The sequence below is a fragment of the Neomonachus schauinslandi genome, chromosome 8 (genome assembly GCF_002201575.2).
Source record: "Neomonachus schauinslandi chromosome 8, ASM220157v2, whole genome shotgun sequence".
NCBI classification, from domain to species: domain Eukaryota; kingdom Metazoa; phylum Chordata; class Mammalia; order Carnivora; family Phocidae; genus Neomonachus; species Neomonachus schauinslandi.
In genome coordinates, this window is record NC_058410.1 from 55,311,491 (window position 1) to 55,321,214 (window position 9,724).

Genomic DNA, 9,724 nt, shown 5'->3' on the forward strand with positions numbered 1-9,724 from the left:
AAGACGGGTAAAGATACCTACCAACCTCACTGAGAACCTGAATGAGAATTTAAGTAAAGCACCTAGCACAAAGTAAGTACTCAACAAGGGGTAGTTTTCCTACTGGCTACTTAACTATTACATGCCCATAATAATTATGCTGTAGGTGATAATGAAGATTATGCAGCAAATTGGAAGAAATAGTAAGAATTTATCTTACTTGAATTAGCATTAACTCAAAGTGTTAATACACTAATTTTCTCCATAATTCACACTGCTTTATCCATGTATACTTAGTAGATTTTTTTTTTAAAGATTTTATTTATTTATTTGACAGAGAGAGACACAGCAAGAGAGAGAACGCAAGCAGAGGGAGTGGGAGAGGGAGAAGCAAGCTTCCCGCAGAGCAGGGAGCCCGATGCGGGGCTCTATCCCAGGACCCTGGGATCATGACCTGCACCGAAGGCAGACGCTTAACGACTGAGCCACCCAGGCGCCCCTACTTAGTAGATTATTAAAAAAAAACCAAAAACACCATTTAGCACATCTGAGACAGGTGATGTTCAGGAAGATTTCTGAATGCATGATGATTGGACTACAGCACGCTGACTCAGAGAGTGGCAAAGCAACTCAGGGTTTGGGTACAGAACATGATTCCTATTTTAAATATCTTAATCCCTTAAACCTCAGTTTCTTCCCCAGCCACGGTTTCAGATGGAGGGAGCAGGGAAGGCAATCGCTTGCCACTTCCTGCTTCTCCACTAAGTGGGGTAGCTGGGATTAAAAGATGAATCTTTTCGACACCCAAGTATGTGCATTTCACTACTGTACTCTATGGCTTCCCAAGTGAGGGATAAAGACCAGGCTGTGCCAGAAATTCCAAGCAGCCACACTTGAGAGAAGCAATGTGGTGCAGGGGTGAGAAGTGTGGTCCCCTAGAACCCATGGCCTGAATTTGAATTCAGCTCCGCTGCATGGGCTAACCTTGGGAAAATTATTCATCTCTGTGCCTAAGCTTCCTTCTCTGGAAAGTGAGGATGGAAACAATTCCTGCCCATAAATTCATAGGAGGATTAAACACCTTAATATATGCAATCTGCTCAAAACAGCACCTGACCTATAATAAGCAACTGCTACCTGTTACTTATCTTGATGGACATATGGGAAAGATCCTAAGGTTTTGCTTTTTCCTTCATTTGTTTGTTATTAGATCTGAGGGAGGTTGACTCATTTGCAACAAATATTTTACTCTGTCCTAAAAATCTGGGGATATGCCTTTTATCTCTTATGCACTCACGCTACTTCAAACACTGCTCATATCTTGGTTTTTTTCCTTCCTATTTCACAGGGATTTCTGGGGATTAAAGGAGATATTTCTAAATCAAGTTATCCCTCCTTGAGGACTGTAAGTGGTATTTATCTTTGAGGCAATGGTTCCAAAATCACTAAGCTTAAAAAAAATGTGTCATTGGAACTTTCTGTAAACTTCTGAGAACTGTGGAATTGTAAGGTAAGCTCTTACCTAGGGAAGTTGGATCTTATCATGGAGCTTGGCTTTAAAGTCAGCATTTATCCCTTCTTTTTTTTTTTTTCTTTTTAACATATAATGTATTATTTGTTTCAGAGGTACAGGTCTGTGATTCAACAGTCTTACACAATTCACAGCACTCACCATAGCACATACCCTCCCCAGTGTCTATCACCCAGTCACCCCATCCCTCCCACCCCCCACCACTCCAGCAACCCTCAGTTTGTTTCCTGAGATTAAGAATTCCTCATATCAGTGAGGTCATATAATACATGTCTTTCTCTGATTGACTTATTTCACTCAGCATAATACCCTCCAGTTCCACCTACGTTGTTGCAAATGGCAGGATTTCATTCCTTTTGATGGCTGCGTAATATGAAGGGGGGGGGATATCAGAGGAAGAGACGAACCATGAGAGACTATGGACTCTGAGAAACAAACTGAGGGTTCTAGAGGGGAGGGGGTTGGGGGGATGGGTCAGCCTGGTGATGGGTATTAAAGAGGGCACATATTGAATGAAGCACTGGGTGTTATATGCAAACAATGAATCATGGAACACTACATCAAAAACTAATGATGTAATGTATGGTGATTAACATAACATAATAAAAAATAAATAAATAAAGTCAGCATTTAAGGCAAAAAGATAAAGATAGCTAAAAAGTATTCCAGAACATGTCTTAGAGTGCAGGACAACAGTTCTGTTTTATTTTTGCTTTTAGCAAATATACTCTAGATACTTTTTTCTCCAGCTTTAGAACAGATCACATTTCTTCTGTTGAACACCAGATGAAATAATTGGCTTGTGCTTAAGCCAATTTGTATGAAAAACATGGACAACCTAAACCAAGCACTTTTATGTATACTCTCTCATTTACTCCCCACAGTTAGCTTATGAAGTATTAGAAATCTCTTTTTTACCTGTGAAGGACTGAGACAAAGCAAAGTAAATGAGTTGCCTAGGTCACCAGCAGGTAGACTGGGAAGCGGAATTTTGACCTCAATTCTCCTGGACATGGAAGCCCCTATTTTCCCTCTAGATGCTCCCTCTGCCTAGGATCACTCCTGTATGGCCTTGAAGGAGACAAACCATCCTTTACTCTGCTGAAGACTGCTTAGCATCTATTAGAGGAAACACTGAATTTAGACCTCCTCAACTGGACTTGAATACAAAGAAGCTGGAGGAAGTACAACGAAGACTAAGGAACTGGTTTGAAAGAAGTCCCAGGAGGGCTTCGGTTTAAGAGTGGGAAGATTTAGAGAGGGACAGAAAGTCCATTACTGACTCCACTGGGTTTTAGAGACTTAAATAAGTGATGCAGGGCAGCCGAGGAAGAATCAGCCTGGAGGGCTGTGGGGCTTGGTGGCAGACCTCCTCAAACACAGAGTTGGATGGGGACCTCCTGTTCCACCTCATGGTTCTAGGAATCCACCCTGGGCATCACTAATAAATGTAGCAAAGTTGGAGAGGATTTTCGCCAAGGCTAGTTACAGATATCACTCAGCTGATTGCTGGAATGCCTTTCTGAAGGGCAAACCAGACATGACTGTCTTCCTCTCATGTAATGATGGGGAAATGAGACCTAGACACTCAATTCACAGGGAAAGTGACTATTCAACGGGCGGCCCCACAGGTATCAGCTTGCCATATGGGTTTCCAGTGCAGGGCTCCAAGGACATCAGTGAGAGTGGCCACACCTACCCTTCAGGCTTGGAGGGAGTGCACAAAGCCTACCTTCCCTGGGGGAGGTTATCAGGGCACAAGGAGAATGTTCCCCATGGCTGGTCCCAGTCTACCTGTGGCCACCAGAGCAGCTCATCTCCTGAGACCAATTACTCAAATTGCTGGTTCACAATAAAGGCAGGATCCTTTCTTGGGGTCGTACTCTTTCTAAAGGGTTCTTTTCCTTTTCATTGCGTTTTTCTGATTATACATACAATATAGTTAATATAAAAAAGGAAAAAACAGAAAAGTATACAAAATAAGATAAACAATGTAAAGAAGATCATATATTTACTAATGTATTTTTCCTTACAAAACTTAGATATATAATAGTAACAATAATAATGATGAAATAGTCTGTGTTTCAGAGGCTGTGCCATGTGCTTAATTTACAACATCTCACTTAATGAAAGCAATCCTGGACAGGAAATACTTGACACTTCCTCCAGGTCCAATCCAGTATGGAACTCTTAAGGAGTCAGGTATTTTTTACCCTTTCTTTGAAAAAAAAAAAAAGCTAAAAAAAATCCAGTGATACAGAACATCAAAATGAGCTAGATCAGTTTATCATCTTAATTATAGCTCCAGAGGTATGGTTAATATTAAAACCTAAGAAGAACAAACAAAAATTAACATGAATGAGAAGCCCTGGATCAGAAGGCCCCTCTGGGCTCTGTTAATCTGGAAATTCCACAATGGCCTCCCACACTTAATCACCAGGCCAATGGTAAATTTGTCAGTCTAATTTCAGAACTTGTTTGGAGTCTGTGCTTCAGCCCCACTTTATTTCGATGACCTTCTGTAAAGGTCTACTATTCTTTTTAGTTCTGCAATTTTCAGTCATGTAATTTTTAAAGATGCTGATGCTATAAACATTTCACTAAACTTTATGTAAGGCATAATAAAAAAAGACCAACACATCTAAACAATCAAGTTTTCACCTATCAGTTCTAAATAGAATTGTGTATGGAACGTAGGCTAATACTGAAAAAATAATCGATAAAAAGTTTAAAGTCCTTACTGAGGAATCCACATTTCCATCATCTTGTTTTCACTTTAGTTGGTTTGTATTTATCTGTTTCAGCGTTTTTCCATTTCTCTACTGGCTCTGAATGTTAACTCTCTCCTCTGGAACTCAGAGATAGTTTGTAATTTAAAATCCTTTAAGGCTACTGAATTTTAAAATGTGCTTTTTTAATTAAAATCGTAGCAAAAAACCAAGCCTGAACAGAGGGCTTACTATTGTGAGACACTTTTACAGGACAAATTTTCCTCTTTGCATTGTGCCTCAATTCCAACCACTACCTACCTATAAGGCAGAAAATCAGACATGTCCCATTCACTCTTCCCATACATTAAAGCAACTATATCAAGTCACTCAAATCAGGTTTGAAAATATGAGTTGTAAGCAGAATATATTTAAAGGTGAATTTGCCTTCTTTCCTGAGTATATTTTCCTTGGAATGTGGGTTCTGGGATGAGCTGCCAACCTCAAACTGTGGCCAGGCCATAACAATGGACCCTAGAGCCATAGTGGGGGATTTTGGGTAACAACTGTTTGTGCCCAGAACAGTGCCTGGCACATGGTGGTACTTTATAAATATTTGCTGAAGGAATGAATTTGCAGCGATACAGTGATATGAGGAGCACAAACAGAAATGGGCAACTCTGGTCTCTACCCCCTACTGTGAGCCAAGCCAAGAAAACCTCAGTTCTTCCCAGGTGCCACATAATGGCAGGGTCACCCCAGTCATTTGGTCTTGGCCACAAAGACTGGCTGTAGTTGGGTTTTTGCTATGGAGCAGCATGAGGTCTCTTCACAAATGTTGACCTGGACCTTAACTGCTGACCTCATATTTTTTTTCTAAGAAACTCTCTGACACAAAGTAGAGAAATAGAGGTTAGATAATAGTTAGCTATCCAATTTTCTGGGAAAGAACAACTGCTTATATGACCTAGACATTGAGATTTGTGTTCCAGTTACAGCTACTCATCATTTTTACAGGATGCATAGAAGAACATTCTTTTCAAATGATTATAATACTTTAAAGTGTTTATTTGGCACTTGCATATAATTGAACCGATTCATATGAGAAGGGAACATTTAAATAAATTGTTACTGTTTATTCTTCATATATTGACTATTGTCATTTTCTCCCTTTTTATTCACTTTACAATTATTTTTTTATTGAGATATAATTGACTACAATTAATTTTTTATTTGGTCAATTGGCATAGGTTCTCGATCATTCATTCATAGATCATTCAGTGTTTATGTTTCTTTAATCAGCTCCATACTGATAGTCTAGGCCTAACTATAATTTTTATGGCAAGCGGTTTTACTTACTGTTTAAAAAGTAACTCTTGTTCATTTATATCTTGAATTTCTTGAATTTAGGTCTTTTTCAGGAAAAAAATTTATGTAAAGATAATGATGGCATACTCTTGAAGATGTAAAAATTTACATACTATTATTTCCCCCCCAATTTAATATTCTATCCTAACTTAAATCTTTTGCCTTCTGCACTACAGAAAGATATATCTTGAGCTGAGGAATGAAACTTTGAAAATTACCTGGGCCTCACTGGGACACACAGAAGTTCACTGTTCACGACTCAGGAAATATCTCAAGATGGATATTCTAAACTAACCAGAGCCTCTCCAGATACCAGTGTTCACTAAACTCATAAGAATCTTGAAAGCCTCAAAGATCCCCCAATCTATTCCAAGCAGGCATTCCTGCTATTAAACATAGAGACTAAGGGCTTCTGGGTGGATAAACGTTCAGACTTCCTCGACAAGATGTGACCTTCACCTAAAAGCTGGGAGTGCTCAAAACTCTCATGGGAACGACTCCAGCAGCCTGTTCAAACAGAGATGACTCATGAAGCTTTGGGAAAACAAAGAAAAAAAGGCCAAAAACAAACTAAAGAGCAACCTAGACACTCAGAGAGCAACAGAAATGACTGAGGTTTTTCCTGGGTACAGATGGATATCTACTTAGGGTGACTTACTCTGCTTGACTTAGGTCAAAACAGTTTCCTGTTCCCTTGGCCAAATCCCCCGCCCAGCCCCACTGCCCTAAGGCCTGCTGGGCTCCTACCCACCTACACACATTCCTACTTTCAATTCTGGGAGGAGCTCTGACAGCCTTGACTCTGACATGTGCACAAAGAAGAGAAGCTCAAGACCTTTTTATCAGGAGAGCGCCGCCGGAGGAGTAAGAAGGTGAATTCTAGACAACTTAAGAAGTGCTTTGATCTAAAGCTATGTAATGAAGTTGGTATTTAAATGGGAGAAACGTTCAGCTTCAGAGACAAAATAAAAAAGGGAAAAGGAAAGGATAGATGGAGAGAGTGAGTGAGAACAAAAAAGAGTTAGGAATAAGTTTAACCAAGGAAGTACAAGATCTGTACACTGAAAACTAGAAAACATTGCTGAAAGAAAATAAAGAAGACCTAAATAAATGAAAGATAACCCATGTTCATGTACTGTAAGACTTAGTGTTGTTAAGATGGCAATACCACACCAAAATAAAAAGCTTTTACACAGCAAAGGAAACCATCAACAAAATGAAAAGGCAACCTACTGAATGGGAAAAGATATTTGCAAATGATATATCTGATAAGGGGTTAATATCCAAAATATATAAAGAACTTCTACAACTCAACACCAAAAAACAAAACAAAACAAAAAAACAAAACACACAAATAATCTGATTAAAAAATGGGCAGAGGACCTGAATAGATATTTTTCCAAGGAAGACACACAAATGACCAACATTCACATGCAAAGATGCTCAACATCAGGGATGCAAATCAAAACCACAATGAGATATCATGTCACACCAGTCAGAATGGCTAGACAAGAAAAAAGATAAGAAATAACAAGTGTTGGTGAAGATGTGAGGGAAAGGGAACCCTCATATGCTGTTGGTGGGAATGTAAGTTTGTGCAGTCACTGTGGAAAACAGTATGGAGGTTCCTCAAGAAATTAAAAACACAAATACCATATGATCCAGTAACTCTACTACTAGGTATTTATCCAGAGAAAACAAACACACCAATTCAAAAAGATACATGCACCCCTATGTTTATTGCAGTATTATTTACAATAGCCAAGACATGGAAGCAACCCAAATGTCCATCAATAGATGAATGGGTAAAGAAGATGTGTGTATATATATATATATATATTTACATATAATGGAATGTTACTCAGACATAAAAAAGAATGAGATCTTGCTATTTGCAACAACAATGATGGATTTATGGTAATATGCTAAGTGAAATAAATCAGAGGAAAACAAATACCATATTATTTCACTTATATGTGGAATCTAAAAAACAAAACAAAGGAACAAATAAACAAAAATCAGAAACAGACTCATAAATACAGAGAACAAACTGGTGGTTGTCAAAGGGGAGGGAGTGGGGAATGGGCAAAATAGGTGAAGGGGATTAAGAGGTACAAACTTCCAATTATAAAATAAATAAGTCATGGAGATGAAAGGTACATACAGCATAGAGAATATAGTCAGGAATATTGTAATAATGTTGTATGGTGACAGGTGGTAACTACACTTAATTGTGGTGAGCACTGCATAATATATAAAATTATTGAACCATTGTATTGTACAACCAAAACTAATACAACATTTTATGTCAACTATATTTCAATAATTAATTATTTTTATAAAATAAAAAAAGGAGGGGCGCCTTGGTGGCTCAGATGGTTAAATGGCTGACTCTTGATTTCAGCTGGGGATGTGGTCTGGGGGTTGTGGGATCGAGCCCGGCAACAGGCTCACCACAGAGTCTGCTGAAGATTCTCTCTCTCTCTCCCTTTCCCTCCCCCAAATCGTGCTTTCTCCCTAAATAAATAAATAAAATCTTTAAAAATAAATAAATAAAAACTTAAAAAGGACATTTCCTCTTTAAGAACTGCTTTTAACCTATGCACCCAAGCAATCATGCACACAGCATTTGCTTATAATAGCAAAATATTAGAAACAATCTAAAGAGTTAAGGGGATAGACACATTGTGATATACTACTAATAATACAATAAAATCATGCAGTAGTTTTAAAGAATGATTACATATGTACGAAAAGAGAAACAAGCTTCAAGTTATTTGTTGTCTGAAAAAGATAGCTGACAAATATAGTTTGATGCCATACAATATACATTTGTGTATGACATTAATGTATTACTTGTATAAGAAAAATTTGTAATAATGAAAAGCAAATGAGGGATGTAGAGAAAGAGAACTACGGAGAATTATACAGGGATCAAAAAATGAAAGAACTATGGAAGAAAGAAGGAAGGAAGGATGAAAGGAATGAAGGAAGGAGGAAGGAAGAAACGGGGCTAGTGACCAAGCCAGGCTGGATTCACATCTGGAAGTAGGGGCAATTAACAAGTAAATGCGTATATCTCAGGGATGGAGGCTTAGAGGAGGAACAAGTTGATGTCAAGGAGAAGGAAAAAAGGAAGACTCTAGAAGCCTCAAATTAAAGCTTTCCTGAGATAAGTGGATTGAATGAACCCTGGTTTAGTGCTTAATCTGCTCCCAGTTCTTTACCATGGTATTCCTCACACTGCAGTTGCAGCTTGAGTTGTGTGAACTGAGTTGACTGTGTTTCTGCCCAGCCTCAGAGGTTTAGTCAAGAGAATGTCCCAAAGGACCTGAAGGGATGGAGGCTGTGGATCATGGACACGTGGTCTCTGAAGTAGGAATGCAGCTGGAAATCCCAGGGAGACCTACACCTGTGGCTGATCTATAGGGTACCATTTCATTGGAGTTTTTGTTTCATAGAGCCTCTGCAATGAAGATCAAGGCAGGGACATATATGGGAAGGATTAAGAAAGAGAAAAATCATAATGCAAAAGGGCAGCAATATTTAACATAAAATTTTACCAAAGAAGGGACAGCACTGTATGTACTAATAGGCTGAATATCTAAACAACACATATAAGCTGCATTAGTTACCACAAACTTAATGGCTTAAAATAGTATACATTTGTTAACTCACAATTTTGGTGGGTCAGGAGTCAGGCATGACTTAACGGGGTCCTCGGCTTAGGGTTTCACAAAGCCACAATTAAGGAGTACTCTGGTCCGCATTCACATCTGGAGGCTTGACTGGGGAAGAATCTGTTTCCAAGCTTACTTTGATGATGGACAGAATTCATGTCCTTGTGTTTGTGGAACAGAGGTACCTGGCTTCTTGCTGGCTGTTGGCTGGAGGCTGCTTTCAGCTCCTAGAGGCCACATACAGTTGCTGCCACATGGACTTCCCAACATGGCCACTTCTTTCATCAAGCCAGAGATGACAGTCTCCAAAGAGAGTCAGCTAGCAAGACAGAGTCTTTTGTAATGTAAGGTAGTCACAGGAGTGACATCCATCACTGTGCTATACTTATTGTTTATAAGCAAGTCACTGGTCCCAACTGCACTCAGAGGGAGGGGATCCCCCAAAGGTGTCAACACTA